The sequence below is a fragment of the Schistocerca cancellata genome, chromosome 9 (assembly GCF_023864275.1).
Source record: "Schistocerca cancellata isolate TAMUIC-IGC-003103 chromosome 9, iqSchCanc2.1, whole genome shotgun sequence".
NCBI classification, from domain to species: domain Eukaryota; kingdom Metazoa; phylum Arthropoda; class Insecta; order Orthoptera; family Acrididae; genus Schistocerca; species Schistocerca cancellata.
The window spans coordinates 522,292,109-522,311,078 of NC_064634.1; the positions used below are offsets into that span (position 1 = coordinate 522,292,109).

The following is an 18,970-nucleotide window of genomic DNA, read 5'->3' on the forward strand; positions in this document are numbered from 1 at the left end:
TCGTCAAATGCGGCCGAAAACTAACATTTTGTGTGTTGGGAGAAAAGCCGAACGCGAATTCTGCCGTGCTCCTACATTAGATGAGCGCCAACGGCCATACCATGATGAATACACCGGTTCTCGTCCGATCACCGAAGTTAAGCATCATCGGGCCCGGCTAGTACTCGGATGGGTGACCGCCTGGGAAACCCGGGTGCTGCTGGCTCCGTTCCTGTTTTTTTTTTTTGTTATGTCGCCAGCCCAATTTTCAAACTACCTTTCTGTTGTGAAAAAGATGCTTCTTTAAGCCTTTTAAACCACTGTAATTGTACGAAAATGCAGTAATTAACTCAGTTTGAGGGAGAATGTGCTAACCAAGTTTGCCAAGAAGACTTTGAAAACGACAAAACAGTACGAATCGGCAGGTGATTTCTGAAATACGTCACCGCCTATTGTTGTGTAGGAGTGTAGAGTTCCAAATTTGATTTGTAACCACGAATTTATTCCTTAGTCGTCTCGTCTCGTCTCGTCCCGCAGACGTTTGTCGTGCTTGCGCTGTCATATGGACCACGACCCGAGCGGCAGCGAGCGGCAGTCGAGCAAAGTCGGGACAAGTCGGGGCGGGGACAGGGACAGGGATAGGAATGGTGCGAATGCACTGCAAACTACGCAGACACCTGGTGTGAGGCGAGGCGAGGCGAGGCGAGGAAGCCCACATCGCTACCAGTGGGCCCTCCAGCACGACACTGCCACACCCCGCACAGGCCCTCCGCTGAACACCAGGGACAAGATTCGTCCTCCGCTAGTGTCGAAGGCTGCACGCACCCAGCGAATGACAGGGGGTGCAACGAGCAGCAGTGCGTCTCACACACGCGGCGGTGCGCCCGCCAATTCGGCCGTCACTCTGCTGGGACGCCGGGCGCGCCTCCCCGCGCCGTCCTCGAGGAACTGGCGGTTGCGGAAGGAAGCGCTTTCGTCAAATGCGGCCGAAAACTAACATTTTGTGTGTTGGGAGAAAAGCCGAACGCGAATTCTGCCGTGCTCCTACATTAGATGAGCGCCAACGGCCATACCATGATGAATACACCGGATCTCGTCCCATCACCGAAGTTAAGCATCATCGGGCCCGGCTAGTACCTGGATGATGGATGGGGTCTTCGGGGTCCTCTGCCGATTTTTATCCGCAATTTTCTGTCGTGTCGTACCTTCCGCGTGCAAGTCGCGGCCTCGTATAGTTCCTCCCACGTCCAGGAGAACGGTGTGCCACAGGGCTCTGTTTTAAGTGTCTGTCTGTTTTTAATAGCCATTAACGGGCTTGCTGCGGCCGTGGGAAATTCTGTCTCCGCTTCCCTGTATGCTGACGACTTCTGCCTTTATTACAGCTCTACTGGCATTGCAGCTGTTGAACGTCAGCTACAGGGCGCTATCCGTAAGGCGCAGTCTTGGGCTGTAGCGCATGGGTTTCAGTTTTCGGCAGCCAAGACCCGCGTTATACATTTCTGCCGGCGCCGAACAGTCCATCCTGAGCCGCGGCTTTATCTTGCCGACGAACTCCTTGCTGTGGTGGAGACCCACAGGTTTTTGGGGGTGGTTTTTGATGCCCGGTTGACTTGGCTGCCTCATATCCAGCAGCTTAAACAGACGTGTTGGCGGCATCTAAACGCTCTGAGATGCTTGAGCCACACCCGCTGGGGAGCCGACCGCTCTACCCTGTTACGGCTCTACCAGGCGTTAATCCAGTCCCGTCTGGATTATGGGTGCCTGGCATATGGCTCAGCATCCCCGTCTGCGTTGCGGGTGCTGGACCCAATCCTCCACAGCGGGATACGCCTTGCCACTGGTGCTTTCCGCACCAGCCCTGTGGACAGCTTACTCGTGGAGGCAGGTGTCCCTCCACTGCGGTTCCGGCGCCAACGTTTGCTGGCCGCTTATGCTGCCCATGTTCTAAGCTCGCCCGGGCATCCTACCTATCGTCTCCTGTTCCCGCAGTCAGTCGTCCGTCTGCCGGAACGTCGGCCCCGGTCGGGTTGTCCGATCGCCATACGCGTCAAGGAGCTTCTCTCCGGGCTTGGGCTTGTCCCTGTTCCACCTCCTTTCCGGGCACTTCTGCGTACACCCCCGTGGTGCGTTCCTCGCCCTTGCCTTCGGCTAGACTTGGCACAGGGCTCGAAGGACTTAGTCCCTCCAGAGGCCTTCCGCCGCCGCTTTTATTCCATCCTGGCCACGTATCAGGGCTCTGGCATTGTTTACACCGACGGCTCGATGGTTGCTGGTCGAGTCGGGTATGCGCTCACTCTAGGGAACCATTCCGAACAACGTTCTTTGCCGGCTGGCTGCAGCGTTTACACTGCTGAGCTGGTCGCCATCTTTCGAGCCCTAGAGTATATCCGCTCCTGCTCAGGTGAGTCGTTCGTTATCTGTAGCGATTCCCTGAGCAGTTTACGAGCACTCGACCAGTGTTTTCCTCGTTCCCGTCTGGTGATGGCTATCCATGAGTCCCTGCATACTCTTGCGCGTTGCGGCCGCTCTGCGGTCTTCGTGTGGACCCCAGGCCATGTTGGGATCCCCGGCAACGAGAATGTTGACCGGCTGGCGAAAGAGGCGACTAGTGCACCACCTCTGGACGTTGGCCTCCCGGAGACCGATTTGCGGGCGTTCCTACGCCGCAAAATTCTGGACCTTTGGGACACTGAATGGCGCGCCCTGCCTTCACGCAACAAACTTCGGGCCATCAAGGGGGCTACCGGTGTGTGGCGCTCCTCCTTGCGGGTTTCTCGCAAGGAGTCTGTTGTCCTCTGCCGGCTGCGCATTGGGCACACTCGGCTTACCCACGGCCACTTATTGCGCCGTGAGGATGCGCCTCTATGTCGCTGCGGCTCCGTTTTATCCGTGGTTCATGTTTTATTGGAGTGTCCGTTTTTAGCTGCGCTCAGGCAGTCGTTCGCACTGCCTGCCTCGCTCCCTGCCCTTTTAACAGATGACCCGGCTATGGCTGACTTAGTTTTACGTTTTATTCGGGCAGGGGGTTTTTATTCTTTACTCTGAGTGTTTCTGTTTTTATCTTATTGTTTTGTGTTGATTCTGGCCTTTGGCCTCCGGTTTTAAACTGATTTTTTAATGTGTTTCCAGTGGTTGGCTTTTCCTTTTTTATTTCTCTGGTCGGCCAACCACCGTCACACTCTGTGTGCTTTTAGTTCGTTTTGTCTTGTCTTTGTTTCAGTTTCTCTTGTCCTGTATCGTCTGTGATCTCTTTTGTTCCTCGTTTTTATTCTCTGTGGGTGTTCTTTGTCTTTGGAAAAAGGGACCGATGACCATAGCAGTCTGGTCCCTTTAATCCCCCAAACCAACCAATCAGTACCTGGATGGGTGACCGCCTGGGAAACCCGGTTGCTGCTGGCTCCCTTCCTGTTTTTTTTTAATTATGTCGCCAGCCCAATTTTCAAACTACCTTTCTGTTGTGACAAAGATGCTTCTTTAAGCCTTTTAAACTACTGTAATGGTACGAAAATGCAGTAATTAACTCAGTTTGAGGGAGAATGTGCTAACCAAGTTTGCCAAGAAGACTTTGAAAACGACAAAACAGTACGAATCGGCAGGTGATTTCTGAAATACGTCACCGCCTATTGTTGTGTAGGAGTGTAGAGTTCCAAATTTGATTTGTAACCACGAATTTGTTCCTTAGTCGTCTCGTCTCGTCTCGTCTCGTCCCGCAGACGTTTGTCGTGCTTGCGCTGTCATATGGACCACGACCCGAGCGGCAGCGAGCGGCAGTCGAGCAAAGTAGGGACAAGTCGGGACGGGGACAGGGACAGGGATAGGAATGGTGCGAATGCACTGCAAACTACGCAGACACCTGGTGTGAGGCGAGGTGAGGCGAGGCGAGGAAGCCCACTTCGCTACCAGTGGGCCCTCCAGCACGACACTGCCACACCCCGCACACGCCCTCCGCTGAACACCGGGGACAAGATTCGTCCTCCGCTAGTGTCGAAGGCTGCACGCACCCAGCGAATGACAGGGGGTGCAACGAGCAGCAGTGCGTCTCACACACGCGGCGGTGCGGCCGCCAATTCGGCCGTCACTCTGCTGGGACGCCGGGCGCGCCTCCCCGCGCCGTCCTCGAGGAACTGGCGGTTGCGGAAGGAAGCGCTTTCGTCAAATGCGGCCGAATACTAACATTTTGTGTGTTGGGAGAAAAGCCGAACGCGAATTCTGCCGTGCTCCTACATTAGATGAGCGCCAACGGCCATACCATGATGAATACACCGGTTCTCGTCCGATCACCGAAGTTAAGCATCATCGGGCCCAGCTAGTTCTTGGATGGGTGACCGCCTGGGAAACCCTGGTGCTGTTGGCTCCCTCCCTGTTTTTTTTTGTTATGTCGCCAGCCCAATTTTCAAACTACCTTTCTGTTGTGACAAAGATGCTTCCTTAAGCCTTTTAAACTACTGTAATGGTACGAAAATGCAGTAATTAACTCAGTTTGAGGGAGAATGTGCTAACCAAGTTTGCGAAGAAGACTTTGAAAACGACAAAACAGTACGAATCGGCAGGTGATTTCTGAAATACGTCACCGCCTATTGTTGTGTAGGAGTGTAGAGTTCCAAATTTGATTTGTAACCACGAATTTAATCCTTAGTCGTCTCGTCTCGTCTCGTCTCGTCCCGCAGACGTTTGTCGTGCTTGCGCTGTCATATGGACCACGACCCGGACGGCAGCGAGCGGCAGTCGAGCAAAGTCGGGACAAGTCGGGACGGGGACAGGGACAGGGATAGGAATGGTGCGAATGCACTGCAAACTACGCAGACACCTGGTGTGAGACGAGGTGAGGCGAGGCGAGGCGAGGCGAGGCGAGGAAGCCCACATCGCTAGCAGTGGGCCCTCCAGCACGACACTGCCACACCCCGCACAGGCCCTCCGCTGAACACCAGGGACAAGATGCGTCCTCCGCTAGTGTCGAAGGCTGCACGCACCTAGCGAATGACAGGGGGTGCAACGAGCAGCAGTGCGTCTCACACACGCGGCGGTGCGCCCGCCAATCGGCCGTCACTCTGCTGGGACGCCGGGCGCGCCTCCCCGCGCCGTCCTCGAGGAACTGGCGGTTGCGGAAGGAAGCGCTTTCGTCAAATGCGGCCGAAAACTAACATTTTGTGTGTTGGGAGAAAAGCCGAACGCGAATTCTGCCGTGCTCCTACATTAGATGAGCGCCAACGGCCATACCATGATGAATACACCGGTTCTCGTCCGATCACCGAAGTTAAGCATCATCGGGCCCGGCTAGTACTCGGATGGGTGACCGCCTGGGAAACCCGGGTGCTGCTGGCTCCGTTCCTGTTTTTTTTTTTTTGTTATGTCGCCAGCCCAATTTTCAAACTACCTTTCTGTTGTGAAAAAGATGCTTCTTTAAGCCTTTTAAACCACTGTAATTGTACGAAAATGCAGTAATTAACTCAGTTTGAGGGAGAATGTGCTAACCAAGTTTGCCAAGAAGACTTTGAAAACGACAAAACAGTACGAATCGGCAGGTGATTTCTGAAATACGTCACCGCCTATTGTTGTGTAGGAGTGTAGAGTTCCAAATTTGATTTGTAACCACGAATTTATTCCTTAGTCGTCTCGTCTCGTCTCGTCCCGCAGACGTTTGTCGTGCTTGCGCTGTCATATGGACCACGACCCGAGCGGCAGCGAGCGGCAGTCGAGCAAAGTCGGGACAAGTCGGGGCGGGGACAGGGACAGGGATAGGAATGGTGCGAATGCACTGCAAACTACGCAGACACCTGGTGTGAGGCGAGGCGAGGCGAGGCGAGGAAGCCCACATCGCTACCAGTGGGCCCTCCAGCACGACACTGCCACACCCCGCACAGGCCCTCCGCTGAACACCAGGGACAAGATTCGTCCTCCGCTAGTGTCGAAGGCTGCACGCACCCAGCGAATGACAGGGGGTGCAACGAGCAGCAGTGCGTCTCACACACGCGGCGGTGCGCCCGCCAATTCGGCCGTCACTCTGCTGGGACGCCGGGCGCGCCTCCCCGCGCCGTCCTCGAGGAACTGGCGGTTGCGGAAGGAAGCGCTTTCGTCAAATGCGGCCGAAAACTAACATTTTGTGTGTTGGGAGAAAAGCCGAACGCGAATTCTGCCGTGCTCCTACATTAGATGAGCGCCAACGGCCATACCATGATGAATACACCGGATCTCGTCCCATCACCGAAGTTAAGCATCATCGGGCCCGGCTAGTACCTGGATGGGTGACCGCCTGGGAAACCCGGTTGCTGCTGGCTCCCTTCCTGTTTTTTTTTAATTATGTCGCCAGCCCAATTTTCAAACTACCTTTCTGTTGTGACAAAGATGCTTCTTTAAGCCTTTTAAACTACTGTAATGGTACGAAAATGCAGTAATTAACTCAGTTTGAGGGAGAATGTGCTAACCAAGTTTGCCAAGAAGACTTTGAAAACGACAAAACACTACGAATCGGCAGGTGATTTCTGAAATACGTCACCGCCTATTGTTGTGTAGGAGTGTAGAGTTCCAAATTTGATTTGTAACCACGAATTTAATCCTTAGTCGTCTCGTCTCGTCTCGTCTCGTCCCGCAGACGTTTGTCGTGCTTGCGCTGTCATATGGACCACGACCCGGACGGCAGCGAGCGGCAGTCGAGCAAAGTCGGGACAAGTCGGGACGGGGACAGGGACAGGGATAGGAATGGTGCGAATGCACTGCAAACTACGCAGACACCTGGTGTGAGACGAGGTGAGGCGAGGCGAGGCGAGGCGAGGCGAGGAAGCCCACATCGCTACCAGTGGGCCCTCCAGCACGACACTGCCACACCCCGCACAGGCCCTCCGCTGAACACCAGGGACAAGATTCGTCCTCCGCTAGTGTCGAAGGCTGCACGCACCCAGCGAATGACAGGGGGTGCAACGAGCAGCAGTGCGTCTCACACACGCGGCGGTGCGCCCGCCAATTCGGCCGTCACTCTGCTGGGACGCCGGGCGCGCCTCCCCGCGCCGTCCTCGAGGAACTGGCGGTTGCGGAAGGAAGCGCTTTCGTCAAATGCGGCCGAAAACTAACATTTTGTGTGTTGGGAGAAAAGCCGAACGCGAATTCTGCCGTGCTCCTACATTAGATGAGCGCCAACGGCCATACCATGATGAATACACCGGATCTCGTCCCATCACCGAAGTTAAGCATCATCGGGCCCGGCTAGTACCTGGATGGGTGACCGCCTGGGAAACCCGGTTGCTGCTGGCTCCCTTCCTGTTTTTTTTTAATTATGTCGCCAGCCCAATTTTCAAACTACCTTTCTGTTGTGACAAAGATGCTTCTTTAAGCCTTTTAAACTACTGTAATGGTACGAAAATGCAGTAATTAACTCAGTTTGAGGGAGAATGTGCTAACCAAGTTTGCCAAGAAGACTTTGAAAACGACAAAACAGTACGAATCGGCAGGTGATTTCTGAAATACGTCACCGCCTATTGTTGTGTAGGAGTGTAGAGTTCCAAATTTGATTTGTAACCACGAATTTGTTCCTTAGTCGTCTCGTCTCGTCTCGTCTCGTCCCGCAGACGTTTGTCGTGCTTGCGCTGTCATATGGACCACGACCCGAGCGGCAGCGAGCGGCAGTCGAGCAAAGTCGGGACAAGTCGGGACGGGGACAGGGACAGGGATAGGAATGGTGCGAATGCACTGCAAACTACGCAGACACCTGGTGTGAGGCGAGGTGAGGCGAGGCGAGGAAGCCCACATCGCTACCAGTGGGCCCTCCAGCACGACACTGCCACACCCCGCACACGCCCTCCGCTGAACACCAGGGACAAGATTCGTCCTCCGCTAGTGTCGAAGGCTGCACGCACCCAGCGAATGACAGGGGGTGCAACGAGCAGCAGTGCGTCTCACACACGCGGCGGTGCGGCCGCCAATTCGGCCGTCACTCTGCTGGGACGCCGGGCGCGCCTCCCCGCGCCGTCCTCGAGGAACTGGCGGTTGCGGAAGGAAGCGCTTTCGTCAAATGCGGCCGAATACTAACATTTTGTGTGTTGGGAGAAAAGCCGAACGCGAATTCTGCCGTGCTCCTACATTAGATGAGCGCCAACGGCCATACCATGATGAATACACCGGTTCTCGTCCGATCACCGAAGTTAAGCATCATCGGGCCCAGCTAGTACTTGGATGGGTGACCGCCTGGGAAACCCTGGTGCTGTTGGCTCCCTCCCTGTTTTTTTTTGTTATGTCGCCAGCCCAATTTTCAAACTACCTTTCTGTTGTGACAAAGATGCTTCCTTAAGCCTTTTAAACTACTGTAATGGTACGAAAATGCAGTAATTAACTCAGTTTGAGGGAGAATGTGCTAACCAAGTTTGCGAAGAAGACTTTGAAAACGACAAAACAGTACGAATCGGCAGGTGATTTCTGAAATACGTCACCGCCTATTGTTGTGTAGGAGTGTAGAGTTCCAAATTTGATTTGTAACCACGAATTTAATCCTTAGTCGTCTCGTCTCGTCTCGTCTCGTCCCGCAGACGTTTGTCGTGCTTGCGCTGTCATATGGACCACGACCCGGACGGCAGCGAGCGGCAGTCGAGCAAAGTCGGGACAAGTCGGGACGGGGACAGGGACAGGGATAGGAATGGTGCGAATGCACTGCAAACTACGCAGACACCTGGTGTGAGACGAGGTGAGGCGAGGCGAGGCGAGGCGAGGCGAGGAAGCCCACATCGCTACCAGTGGGCCCTCCAGCACGACACTGCCACACCCCGCACAGGCCCTCCGCTGAACACCAGGGACAAGATGCGTCCTCCGCTAGTGTCGAAGGCTACACGCACCTAGCGAATGACAGGGGGTGCAACGAGCAGCAGTGCGTCTCACACACGCGGCGGTGCGCCCGCCAATCGGCCGTCACTCTGCTGGGACGCCGGGCGCGCCTCCCCGCGCCGTCCTCGAGGAACTGGCGGTTGCGGAAGGAAGCGCTTTCGTCAAATGCGGCCGAAAACTAACATTTTGTGTGTTGGGAGAAAAGCCGAACGCGAATTCTGCCGTGCTCCTACATTAGATGAGCGCCAACGGCCATACCATGATGAATACACCGGTTCTCGTCCGATCACCGAAGTTAAGCATCATCGGGCCCGGCTAGTACTCGGATGGGTGACCGCCTGGAAAACCCGGGTGCTGCTGGCTCCGTTCCTGTTTTTTTTTTTTGTTATGTCGCCAGCCCAATTTTCAAACTACCTTTCTGTTGTGAAAAAGATGCTTCTTTAAGCCTTTTAAACCACTGTAATTGTACGAAAATGCAGTAATTAACTCAGTTTGAGGGAGAATGTGCTAACCAAGTTTGCCAAGAAGACTTTGAAAACGACAAAACAGTACGAATCGGCAGGTGATTTCTGAAATACGTCACCGCCTATTGTTGTGTAGGAGTGTAGAGTTCCAAATTTGATTTGTAACCACGAATTTATTCCTTAGTCGTCTCGTCTCGTCTCGTCCCGCAGACGTTTGTCGTGCTTGCGCTGTCATATGGACCACGACCCGAGCGGCAGCGAGCGGCAGTCGAGCAAAGTCGGGACAAGTCGGGACGGGGACAGGGACAGGGATAGGAATGGTGCGAAAGCACTGCATACTACGCAGACACCTGGTGTGAGGCGAGGCGAGGCGAGGCGAGGAAGCCCACATCGCTACCAGTGGGCCCTCCAGCACGACACTGCCACACCCCGCACAGGCCCTCCGCTGAACACCAGGGACAAGATTCGTCCTCCGCTAGTGTCGAAGGCTGCACGCACCCAGCGAAAGACAGGGGGTGCAACGAGCAGCAGTGCGTCTCACACACGCGGCGGTGCGCCCGCCAATTCGGCCGTCACTCTGCTGGGACGCCGGGCGCGCCTCCCCGCGCCGTCCTCGAGGAACTGGCGGTTGCGGAAGGAAGCGCTTTCGTCAAATGCGGCCGAAAACTAACATTTTGTGTGTTGGGAGAAAAGCCGAACGCGAATTCTGCCGTGCTCCTACATTAGATGAGCGCCAACGGCCATACCATGATGAATACACCGGATCTCGTCCCATCACCGAAGTTAAGCATCATCGGGCCCGGCTAGTACCTGGATGGGTGACCGCCTGGGAAACCCGGTTGCTGCTGGCTCCCTTCCTGTTTTTTTTTAATTATGTCGCCAGCCCAATTTTCAAACTACCTTTCTGTTGTGACAAAGATGCTTCTTTAAGCCTTTTAAACTACTGTAATGGTACGAAAATGCAGTAATTAACTCAGTTTGAGGGAGAATGTGCTAACCAAGTTTGCCAAGAAGACTTTGAAAACGACAAAACAGTACGAATCGGCAGGTGATTTCTGAAATACGTCACCGCCTATTGTTGTGTAGGAGTGTAGAGTTCCAAATTTGATTTGTAACCACGAATTTGTTCCTTAGTCGTCTCGTCTCGTCTCGTCTCGTCCCGCAGACGTTTGTCGTGCTTGCGCTGTCATATGGACCACGACCCGAGCGGCAGCGAGCGGCAGTCGAGCAAAGTCGTGACAAGTCGGGACGGGGACAGGGACAGGGATAGGAATGGTGCGAATGCACTGCAAACTACGCAGACACCTGGTGTGAGACGAGGTGAGGCGAGGCGAGGAAGCCCACATCGCTACCAGTGGGCCCTCCAGCACGACACTGCCACACCCCGCACACGCCCTCCGCTGAACACCAGGGACAAGATTCGTCCTCCGCTAGTGTCGAAGGCTGCACGCACCCAGCGAATGACAGGGGGTGCAACGAGCAGCAGTGCGTCTCACACACGCGGCGGTGCGGCCGCCAATTCGGCCGTCACTCTGCTGGGACGCCGGGCGCGCCTCCCCGCGCCGTCCTCGAGGAACTGGCGGTTGCGGAAGGAAGCGCTTTCGTCAAATGCGGCCGAATACTAACATTTTGTGTGTTGGGAGAAAAGCCGAACGCGAATTCTGCCGTGCTCCTACATTAGATGAGCGCCAACGGCCATACCATGATGAATACACCGGTTCTCGTCCGATCACCGAAGTTAAGCATCATCGGGCCCAGCTAGTACTTGGATGGGTGACCGCCTGGGAAACCCTGGTGCTGTTGGCTCCCTCCCTGTTTTTTTTTGTTATGTCGCCAGCCCAATTTTCAAACTACCTTTCTGTTGTGACAAAGATGCTTCCTTAAGCCTTTTAAACTACTGTAATGGTACGAAAATGCAGTAATTAACTCAGTTTGAGGGAGAATGTGCTAACCAAGTTTGCGAAGAAGACTTTGAAAACGACAAAACAGTACGAATCGGCAGGTGATTTCTGAAATACGTCACCGCCTATTGTTGTGTAGGAGTGTAGAGTTCCAAATTTGATTTGTAACCACGAATTTAATCCTTAGTCGTCTCGTCTCGTCTCGTCTCGTCCCGCAGACGTTTGTCGTGCTTGCGCTGTCATATGGACCACGACCCGGACGGCAGCGAGCGGCAGTCGAGCAAAGTCGGGACAAGTCGGGACGGGGACAGGGACAGGGATAGGAATGGTGCGAATGCACTGCAAACTACGCAGACACCTGGTGTGAGACGAGGTGAGGCGAGGCGAGGCGAGGCGAGGCGAGGAAGCCCACATCGCTACCAGTGGGCCCTCCAGCACGACACTGCCACACCCCGCACAGGCCCTCCGCTGAACACCAGGGACAAGATGCGTCCTCCGCTAGTGTCGAAGGCTACACGCACCTAGCGAATGACAGGGGGTGCAACGAGCAGCAGTGCGTCTCACACACGCGGCGGTGCGCCCGCCAATCGGCCGTCACTCTGCTGGGACGCCGGGCGCGCCTCCCCGCGCCGTCCTCGAGGAACTGGCGGTTGCGGAAGGAAGCGCTTTCGTCAAATGCGGCCGAAAACTAACATTTTGTGTGTTGGGAGAAAAGCCGAACGCGAATTCTGCCGTGCTCCTACATTAGATGAGCGCCAACGGCCATACCATGATGAATACACCGGTTCTCGTCCGATCACCGAAGTTAAGCATCATCGGGCCCGGCTAGTACTCGGATGGGTGACCGCCTGGAAAACCCGGGTGCTGCTGGCTCCGTTCCTGTTTTTTTTTTTTGTTATGTCGCCAGCCCAATTTTCAAACTACCTTTCTGTTGTGAAAAAGATGCTTCTTTAAGCCTTTTAAACCACTGTAATTGTACGAAAATGCAGTAATTAACTCAGTTTGAGGGAGAATGTGCTAACCAAGTTTGCCAAGAAGACTTTGAAAACGACAAAACAGTACGAATCGGCAGGTGATTTCTGAAATACGTCACCGCCTATTGTTGTGTAGGAGTGTAGAGTTCCAAATTTGATTTGTAACCACGAATTTATTCCTTAGTCGTCTCGTCTCGTCTCGTCCCGCAGACGTTTGTCGTGCTTGCGCTGTCATATGGACCACGACCCGAGCGGCAGCGAGCGGCAGTCGAGCAAAGTCGGGACAAGTCGGGACGGGGACAGGGACAGGGATAGGAATGGTGCGAAAGCACTGCAAACTACGCAGACACCTGGTGTGAGGCGAGGCGAGGCGAGGCGAGGAAGCCCACATCGCTACCAGTGGGCCCTCCAGCACGACACTGCCACACCCCGCACAGGCCCTCCGCTGAACACCAGGGACAAGATTCGTCCTCCGCTAGTGTCGAAGGCTGCACGCACCCAGCGAATGACAGGGGGTGCAACGAGCAGCAGTGCGTCTCACACACGCGGCGGTGCGCCCGCCAATTCGGCCGTCACTCTGCTGGGACGCCGGGCGCGCCTCCCCGCGCCGTCCTCGAGGAACTGGCGGTTGCGGAAGGAAGCGCTTTCGTCAAATGCGGCCGAAAACTAACATTTTGTGTGTTGGGAGAAAAGCCGAACGCGAATTCTGCCGTGCTCCTACATTAGATGAGCGCCAACGGCCATACCATGATGAATACACCGGTTCTCGTCCGATCACCGAAGTTAAGCATCATCGGGCCCGGCTAGTACTTGGATGGGTGACCGCCTGGGAAACCCGGGTGCTGTTGGCTCCCTTCCTGTTTTTTTTTTTTTGTAATGTCGCCAGCCCAATTTTCAAACTACCTTTCTGTTGTGACAAAGATGCTTCTTTAAGCCTTTTAAACTACTGTAATGGTACGAAAATGCAGTAATTAACTCAGTTTGAGGAAGAATGTGCTAACCAAGTTTGCCAAGAAGACTTTGAAAACGACAAAACAGTACGAATCGGCAGGTGATTTCTGAAATACGTCACCGCCTATTGTTGTGTAGGAGTGTAGAGTTCCAAATTTGATTTGTAACCACGAATTTGTTCCTTAGTCGTCTCGTCTCGTCTCGTCTCGTCCCGCAGACGTTTGTCGTGCTTGCGCTGTCATATGGACCACGACCCGAGCGGCAGCGAGCGGCAGTCGAGCAAAGTCGGGACAAGTCGGGACGGGGACAGGGACAGGGATAGGAATGGTGCGAATGCACTGCAAACTACGCAGACACCTGGTGTGAGGCGAGGTGAGGCGAGGCGAGGAAGCCCACATCGCTACCAGTGGGCCCTCCAGCACGACACTGCCACACCCCGCACACGCCCTCCGCTGAACACCAGGGACAAGATTCGTCCTCCGCTAGTGTCGAAGGCTGCACGCACCCAGCGAATGACAGGGGGTGCAACGAGCAGCAGTGCGTCTCACACACGCGGCGGTGCGGCCGCCAATTCGGCCGTCACTCTGCTGGGACGCCGGGCGCGCCTCCCCGCGCCGTCCTCGAGGAACTGGCGGTTGCGGAAGGAAGCGCTTTCGTCAAATGCGGCCGAATACTAACATTTTGTGTGTTGGGAGAAAAGCCGAACGCGAATTCTGCCGTGCTCCTACATTAGATGAGCGCCAACGGCCATACTATGATGAATACACCGGTTCTCGTCCGATCACCGAAGTTAAGCATCATCGGGCCCAGCTAGTACTTGGATGGGTGACCGCCTGGGAAACCCTGGTGCTGTTGGCTCCCTCCCTGTTTTTTTTTGTTATGTCGCCAGCCCAATTTTCAAACTACCTTTCTGTTGTGACAAAGATGCTTCCTTAAGCCTTTTAAACTACTGTAATGGTACGAAAATGCAGTAATTAACTCAGTTTGAGGGAGAATGTGCTAACCAAGTTTGCGAAGAAGACTTTGAAAACGACAAAACAGTACGAATCGGCAGGTGATTTCTGAAATACGTCACCGCCTATTGTTGTGTAGGAGTGTAGAGTTCCAAATTTGATTTGTAACCACGAATTTAATCCTTAGTCGTCTCGTCTCGTCTCGTCTCGTCCCGCAGACGTTTGTCGTGCTTGCGCTGTCATATGGACCACGACCCGGACGGCAGCGAGCGGCAGTCGAGCAAAGTCGGGACAAGTCGGGACGGGGACAGGGACAGGGATAGGAATGGTGCGAATGCACTGCAAACTACGCAGACACCTGGTGTGAGACGAGGTGAGGCGAGGCGAGGCGAGGCGAGGCGAGGAAGCCCACATCGCTACCAGTGGGCCCTCCAGCACGACACTGCCACACCCCGCACAGGCCCTCCGCTGAACACCAGGGACAAGATGCGTCCTCCGCTAGTGTCGAAGGCTACACGCACCTAGCGAATGACAGGGGGTGCAACGAGCAGCAGTGCGTCTCACACACGCGGCGGTGCGCCCGCCAATCGGCCGTCACTCTGCTGGGACGCCGGGCGCGCCTCCCCGCGCCGTCCTCGAGGAACTGGCGGTTGCGGAAGGAAGCGCTTTCGTCAAATGCGGCCGAAAAGTAACATTTTGTGTGTTGGGAGAAAAGCCGAACGCGAATTCTGCCGTGCTCCTACATTAGATGAGCGCCAACGGCCATACCATGATGAATACACCGGTTCTCGTCCGATCACCGAAGTTAAGCATCATCGGGCCCGGCTAGTACTCGGATGGGTGACCGCCTGGAAAACCCGGGTGCTGCTGGCTCCGTTCCTGTTTTTTTTTTTTGTTATGTCGCCAGCCCAATTTTCAAACTACCTTTCTGTTGTGAAAAAGATGCTTCTTTAAGCCTTTTAAACCACTGTAATTGTACGAAAATGCAGTAATTAACTCAGTTTGAGGGAGAATGTGCTAACCAAGTTTGCCAAGAAGACTTTGAAAACGACAAAACAGTACGAATCGGCAGGTGATTTCTGAAATACGTCACCGCCTATTGTTGTGTAGGAGTGTAGAGTTCCAAATTTGATTTGTAACCACGAATTTATTCCTTAGTCGTCTCGTCTCGTCTCGTCCCGCAGACGTTTGTCGTGCTTGCGCTGTCATATGGACCACGACCCGAGCGGCAGCGAGCGGCAGTCGAGCAAAGTCGGGACAAGTCGGGGCGGGGACAGGGACAGGGATAGGAATGGTGCGAATGCACTGCAAACTACGCAGACACCTGGTGTGAGGCGAGGCGAGGCGAGGCGAGGAAGCCCACATCGCTACCAGTGGGCCCTCCAGCACGACACTGCCACACCCCGCACAGGCCCTCCGCTGAACACCAGGGACAAGATTCGTCCTCCGCTAGTGTCGAAGGCTGCACGCACCCAGCGAATGACAGGGGGTGCAACGAGCAGCAGTGCGTCTCACACACGCGGCGGTGCGCCCGCCAATTCGGCCGTCACTCTGCTGGGACGCCGGGCGCGCCTCCCCGCGCCGTCCTCGAGGAACTGGCGGTTGCGGAAGGAAGCGCTTTCGTCAAATGCGGCCGAAAACTAACATTTTGTGTGTTGGGAGAAAAGCCGAACGCGAATTCTGCCGTGCTCCTACATTAGATGAGCGCCAACGGCAATACCATGATGAATACACCGGATCTCGTCCCATCACCGAAGTTAAGCATCATCGGGCCCGGCTAGTACCTGGATGGGTGACCGCCTGGGAAACCCGGTTGCTGCTGGCTCCCTTCCTGTTTTTTTTTAATTATGTCGCCAGCCCAATTTTCAAACTACCTTTCTGTTGTGACAAAGATGCTTCTTTAAGCCTTTTAAACTACTGTAATGGTACGAAAATGCAGTAATTAACTCAGTTTGAGGGAGAATGTGCTAACCAAGTTTGCCAAGAAGACTTTGAAAACGACAAAACAGTACGAATCGGCAGGTGATTTCTGAAATACGTCACCGCCTATTGTTGTGTAGGAGTGTAGAGTTCCAAATTTGATTTGTAACCACGAATTTGTTCCTTAGTCGTCTCGTCTCGTCTCGTCTCGTCCCGCAGACGTTTGTCGTGCTTGCGCTGTCATATGGACCACGACCCGAGCGGCAGCGAGCGGCAGTCGAGCAAAGTCGGGACAAGTCGGGACGGGGACAGGGACAGGGATAGGAATGGTGCGAATGCACTGCAAACTACGCAGACACCTGGTGTGAGGCGAGGTGAGGCGAGGCGAGGAAGCCCACATCGCTACCAGTGGGCCCTCCAGCACGACACTGCCACACCCCGCACACGCCCTCCGCTGAACACCAGGGACAAGATTCGTCCTCCGCTAGTGTCGAAGGCTGCACGCACCCAGCGAATGACAGGGGGTGCAACGAGCAGCAGTGCGTCTCACACACGCGGCGGTGCGGCCGCCAATTCGGCCGTCACTCTGCTGGGACGCCGGGCGCGCCTCCCCGCGCCGTCCTCGAGGAACTGGCGGTTGCGGAAGGAAGCGCTTTCGTCAAATGCGGCCGAATACTAACATTTTGTGTGTTGGGAGAAAAGCCGAACGCGAATTCTGCCGTGCTCCTACATTAGATGAGCGCCAACGGCCATACCATGATGAATACACCGGTTCTCGTCCGATCACCGAAGTTAAGCATCATCGGGCCCAGCTAGTACTTGGATGGGTGACCGCCTGGGAAACCCTGGTGCTGTTGGCTCCCTCCCTGTTTTTTTTTGTTATGTCGCCAGCCCAATTTTCAAACTACCTTTCTGTTGTGACAAAGATGCTTCCTTAAGCCTTTTAAACTACTGTAATGGTACGAAAATGCAGTAATTAACTCAGTTTGAGGGAGAATGTGCTAACCAAGTTTGCGAAGAAGACTTTGAAAACGACAAAACAGTACGAATCGGCAGGTGATTTCTGAAATACGTCACCGCCTATTGTTGTGTAGGAGTGTAGAGTTCCAAATTTGATTTGTAACCACGAATTTAATCCTTAGTCGTCTCGTCTCGTCTCGTCTCGTCCCGCAGACGTTTGTCGTGCTTGCGCTGTCATATGGACCACGACCCGGACGGCAGCGAGCGGCAGTCGAGCAAAGTCGGGACAAGTCGGGACGGGGACAGGGACAGGGATAGGAATGGTGCGAATGCACTGCAAACTACGCAGACACCTGGTGTGAGACGAGGTGAGGCGAGGCGAGGCGAGGCGAGGCGAGGAAGCCCACATCGCTACCAGTGGGCCCTCCAGCACGACACTGCCACACCCCGCACAGGCCCTCCGCTGAACACCAGGGACAAGATGCGTCCTCCGCTAGTGTCGAAGGCTACACGCACCTAGCGAATGACAGGGGGTGCAACGAGCAGCAGTGCGTCTCACACACGCGGCGGTGCGCCCGCCAATCGGCCGTCACTCTGCTGGGACGCCGGGCGCGCCTCCCCGCGCCGTCCTCGAGGAACTGGCGGTTGCGGAAGGAAGCGCTTTCGTCAAATGCGGCCGAAAACTAACATTTTGTGTGTTGGGAGAAAAGCCGAACGCGAATTCTGCCGTGCTCCTACATTAGATGAGCGCCAACGGCCATACCATGATGAATACACCGGTTCTCGTCCGATCACCGAAGTTAAGCATCATCGGGCCCGGCTAGTACTCGGATGGGTGACCGCCTGGAAAACCCGGGTGCTGCTGGCTCCGTTCCTGTTTTTTTTTTTTGTTATGTCGCCAGCCCAATTTTCAAACTACCTTTCTGTTGTGAAAAAGATGCTTCTTTAAGCCTTTTAAACCACTGTAATTGTACGAAAATGCAGTAATTAACTCAGTTTGAGGGAGAATGTGCTAACCAAGTTTGCCAAGAAGACTTTGAAAACGACAAAACAGTACGAATCGGCAGGTGATTTCTGAAATACGTCACCGCCTATTGTTGTGTAGGAGTGTAGAGTTCCAAATTTGATTTGTAACCACGAATTTATTCCTTAGTCGTCTCGTCTCGTCTCGTCCCGCAGACGTTTGTCGTGCTTGCGCTGTCATATGGACCACGACCCGAGCGGCAGCGAGCGGCAGTCGAGCAAAGTCGGGACAAGTCGGGGCGGGGACAGGGACAGGGATAGGAATGGTGCGAATGCACTGCAAACTACGCAGACACCTGGTGTGAGGCGAGGCGAGGCGAGGCGAGGAAGCCCACATCGCTACCAGTGGGCCCTCCAGCACGACACTGCCACACCCCGCACAGGCCCTCCGCTGAACACCAGGGACAAGATTCGTCCTCCGCTAGTGTCGAAGGCTGCACGCACCCAGCGAATGACAGGGGGTGCAACGAGCAGCAGTGCGTCTCACACACGCGGCGGTGCGCCCGCCAATTCGGCCGTCACTCTGCTGGGACGCCGGGCGCGCCTCCCCGCGCCGTCCTCGAGGAACTGGCGGTTGCGGAAGGAAGCGCTTTCGTCAAATGCGGCCGAAAACTAACATTTTGTGTGTTGGGAGAAAAGCCGAACGCGAATTCTGCCGTGCTCCTACATTAGATGAGCGCCAACGGCAATACCATGATGAATACACCGGATCTCGTCCCATCACCGAAGTTAAGCATCATCGGGCCCGGCTAGTACCTGGATGGGTGACCGCCTGGGAAACCCGGTTGCTGCTGGCTCCCTTCCTGTTTTTTTTTAATTATGTCGCCAGCCCAATTTTCAAACTACCTTTCTGTTGTGACAAAGATGCTTCTTTAAGCCTTTTAAACTACTGTAATGGTACGAAAATGCAGTAATTAACTCAGTTTGAGGGAGAATGTGCTAACCAAGTTTGCCAAGAAGACTTTGAAAACGACAAAACAGTACGAATCGGCAGGTGATTTCTGAAATACGTCACCGCCTATTGTTGTGTAGGAGTGTAG

At 54.6% G+C, this 18,970-nt stretch overlaps 15 non-coding genes and 2 pseudogenes across 15 annotated transcripts; all 17 read left to right on the plus strand.

Annotated features, from left to right (window-relative positions):
* The first annotated feature begins 86 nt into the window (after positions 1 to 86).
* Positions 87 to 205, plus strand: LOC126101774 (5S ribosomal RNA). Its single transcript, XR_007522493.1, has one exon. It is a non-coding gene; the product is annotated as a 5S ribosomal RNA (ribosomal RNA).
* A 4,009-nt stretch (positions 206 to 4,214) lies between these two features.
* LOC126101949 (5S ribosomal RNA) lies at positions 4,215 to 4,333 on the plus strand. The gene has a single exon (XR_007522653.1). It is a non-coding gene; the product is annotated as a 5S ribosomal RNA (ribosomal RNA).
* Positions 4,334 to 5,182: 849 nt separating this feature from the next.
* LOC126101775 (5S ribosomal RNA) lies at positions 5,183 to 5,301 on the plus strand. The gene has a single exon (XR_007522494.1). It is a non-coding gene; the product is annotated as a 5S ribosomal RNA (ribosomal RNA).
* Positions 5,302 to 6,135: 834 nt separating this feature from the next.
* On the plus strand, positions 6,136 to 6,254 carry LOC126102124 (5S ribosomal RNA). The gene has a single exon (XR_007522812.1). It is a non-coding gene; the product is annotated as a 5S ribosomal RNA (ribosomal RNA).
* Positions 6,255 to 7,105: 851 nt separating this feature from the next.
* On the plus strand, positions 7,106 to 7,224 carry LOC126102125 (5S ribosomal RNA). The gene has a single exon (XR_007522813.1). It is a non-coding gene; the product is annotated as a 5S ribosomal RNA (ribosomal RNA).
* An 836-nt stretch (positions 7,225 to 8,060) lies between these two features.
* Positions 8,061 to 8,179, plus strand: LOC126101683 (5S ribosomal RNA). Its single transcript, XR_007522409.1, has one exon. It is a non-coding gene; the product is annotated as a 5S ribosomal RNA (ribosomal RNA).
* Positions 8,180 to 9,028: 849 nt separating this feature from the next.
* Positions 9,029 to 9,147, plus strand: LOC126101994 (5S ribosomal RNA). Its single transcript, XR_007522695.1, has one exon. It is a non-coding gene; the product is annotated as a 5S ribosomal RNA (ribosomal RNA).
* An 833-nt stretch (positions 9,148 to 9,980) lies between these two features.
* On the plus strand, positions 9,981 to 10,099 carry LOC126102126 (5S ribosomal RNA). The gene has a single exon (XR_007522814.1). It is a non-coding gene; the product is annotated as a 5S ribosomal RNA (ribosomal RNA).
* Positions 10,100 to 10,935: 836 nt separating this feature from the next.
* On the plus strand, positions 10,936 to 11,054 carry LOC126101684 (5S ribosomal RNA). The gene has a single exon (XR_007522410.1). It is a non-coding gene; the product is annotated as a 5S ribosomal RNA (ribosomal RNA).
* An 849-nt stretch (positions 11,055 to 11,903) lies between these two features.
* Positions 11,904 to 12,022, plus strand: LOC126101995 (5S ribosomal RNA). Its single transcript, XR_007522696.1, has one exon. It is a non-coding gene; the product is annotated as a 5S ribosomal RNA (ribosomal RNA).
* An 833-nt stretch (positions 12,023 to 12,855) lies between these two features.
* On the plus strand, positions 12,856 to 12,974 carry LOC126102783 (5S ribosomal RNA). Its single transcript, XR_007523056.1, has one exon. It is a non-coding gene; the product is annotated as a 5S ribosomal RNA (ribosomal RNA).
* An 839-nt stretch (positions 12,975 to 13,813) lies between these two features.
* LOC126101889 (5S ribosomal RNA) lies at positions 13,814 to 13,932 on the plus strand. The gene has a single exon (XR_007522598.1). It is a non-coding gene; the product is annotated as a 5S ribosomal RNA (ribosomal RNA).
* Positions 13,933 to 14,781: 849 nt separating this feature from the next.
* LOC126101997 (5S ribosomal RNA) lies at positions 14,782 to 14,900 on the plus strand. The gene has a single exon (XR_007522698.1). It is a non-coding gene; the product is annotated as a 5S ribosomal RNA (ribosomal RNA).
* Positions 14,901 to 15,733: 833 nt separating this feature from the next.
* LOC126102127 (5S ribosomal RNA) lies at positions 15,734 to 15,852 on the plus strand (annotated as a pseudogene).
* An 836-nt stretch (positions 15,853 to 16,688) lies between these two features.
* LOC126101685 (5S ribosomal RNA) lies at positions 16,689 to 16,807 on the plus strand. The gene has a single exon (XR_007522411.1). It is a non-coding gene; the product is annotated as a 5S ribosomal RNA (ribosomal RNA).
* An 849-nt stretch (positions 16,808 to 17,656) lies between these two features.
* LOC126101999 (5S ribosomal RNA) lies at positions 17,657 to 17,775 on the plus strand. The gene has a single exon (XR_007522699.1). It is a non-coding gene; the product is annotated as a 5S ribosomal RNA (ribosomal RNA).
* Positions 17,776 to 18,608: 833 nt separating this feature from the next.
* Positions 18,609 to 18,727, plus strand: LOC126102128 (5S ribosomal RNA; annotated as a pseudogene).
* Positions 18,728 to 18,970: the final 243 nt, after the last annotated feature.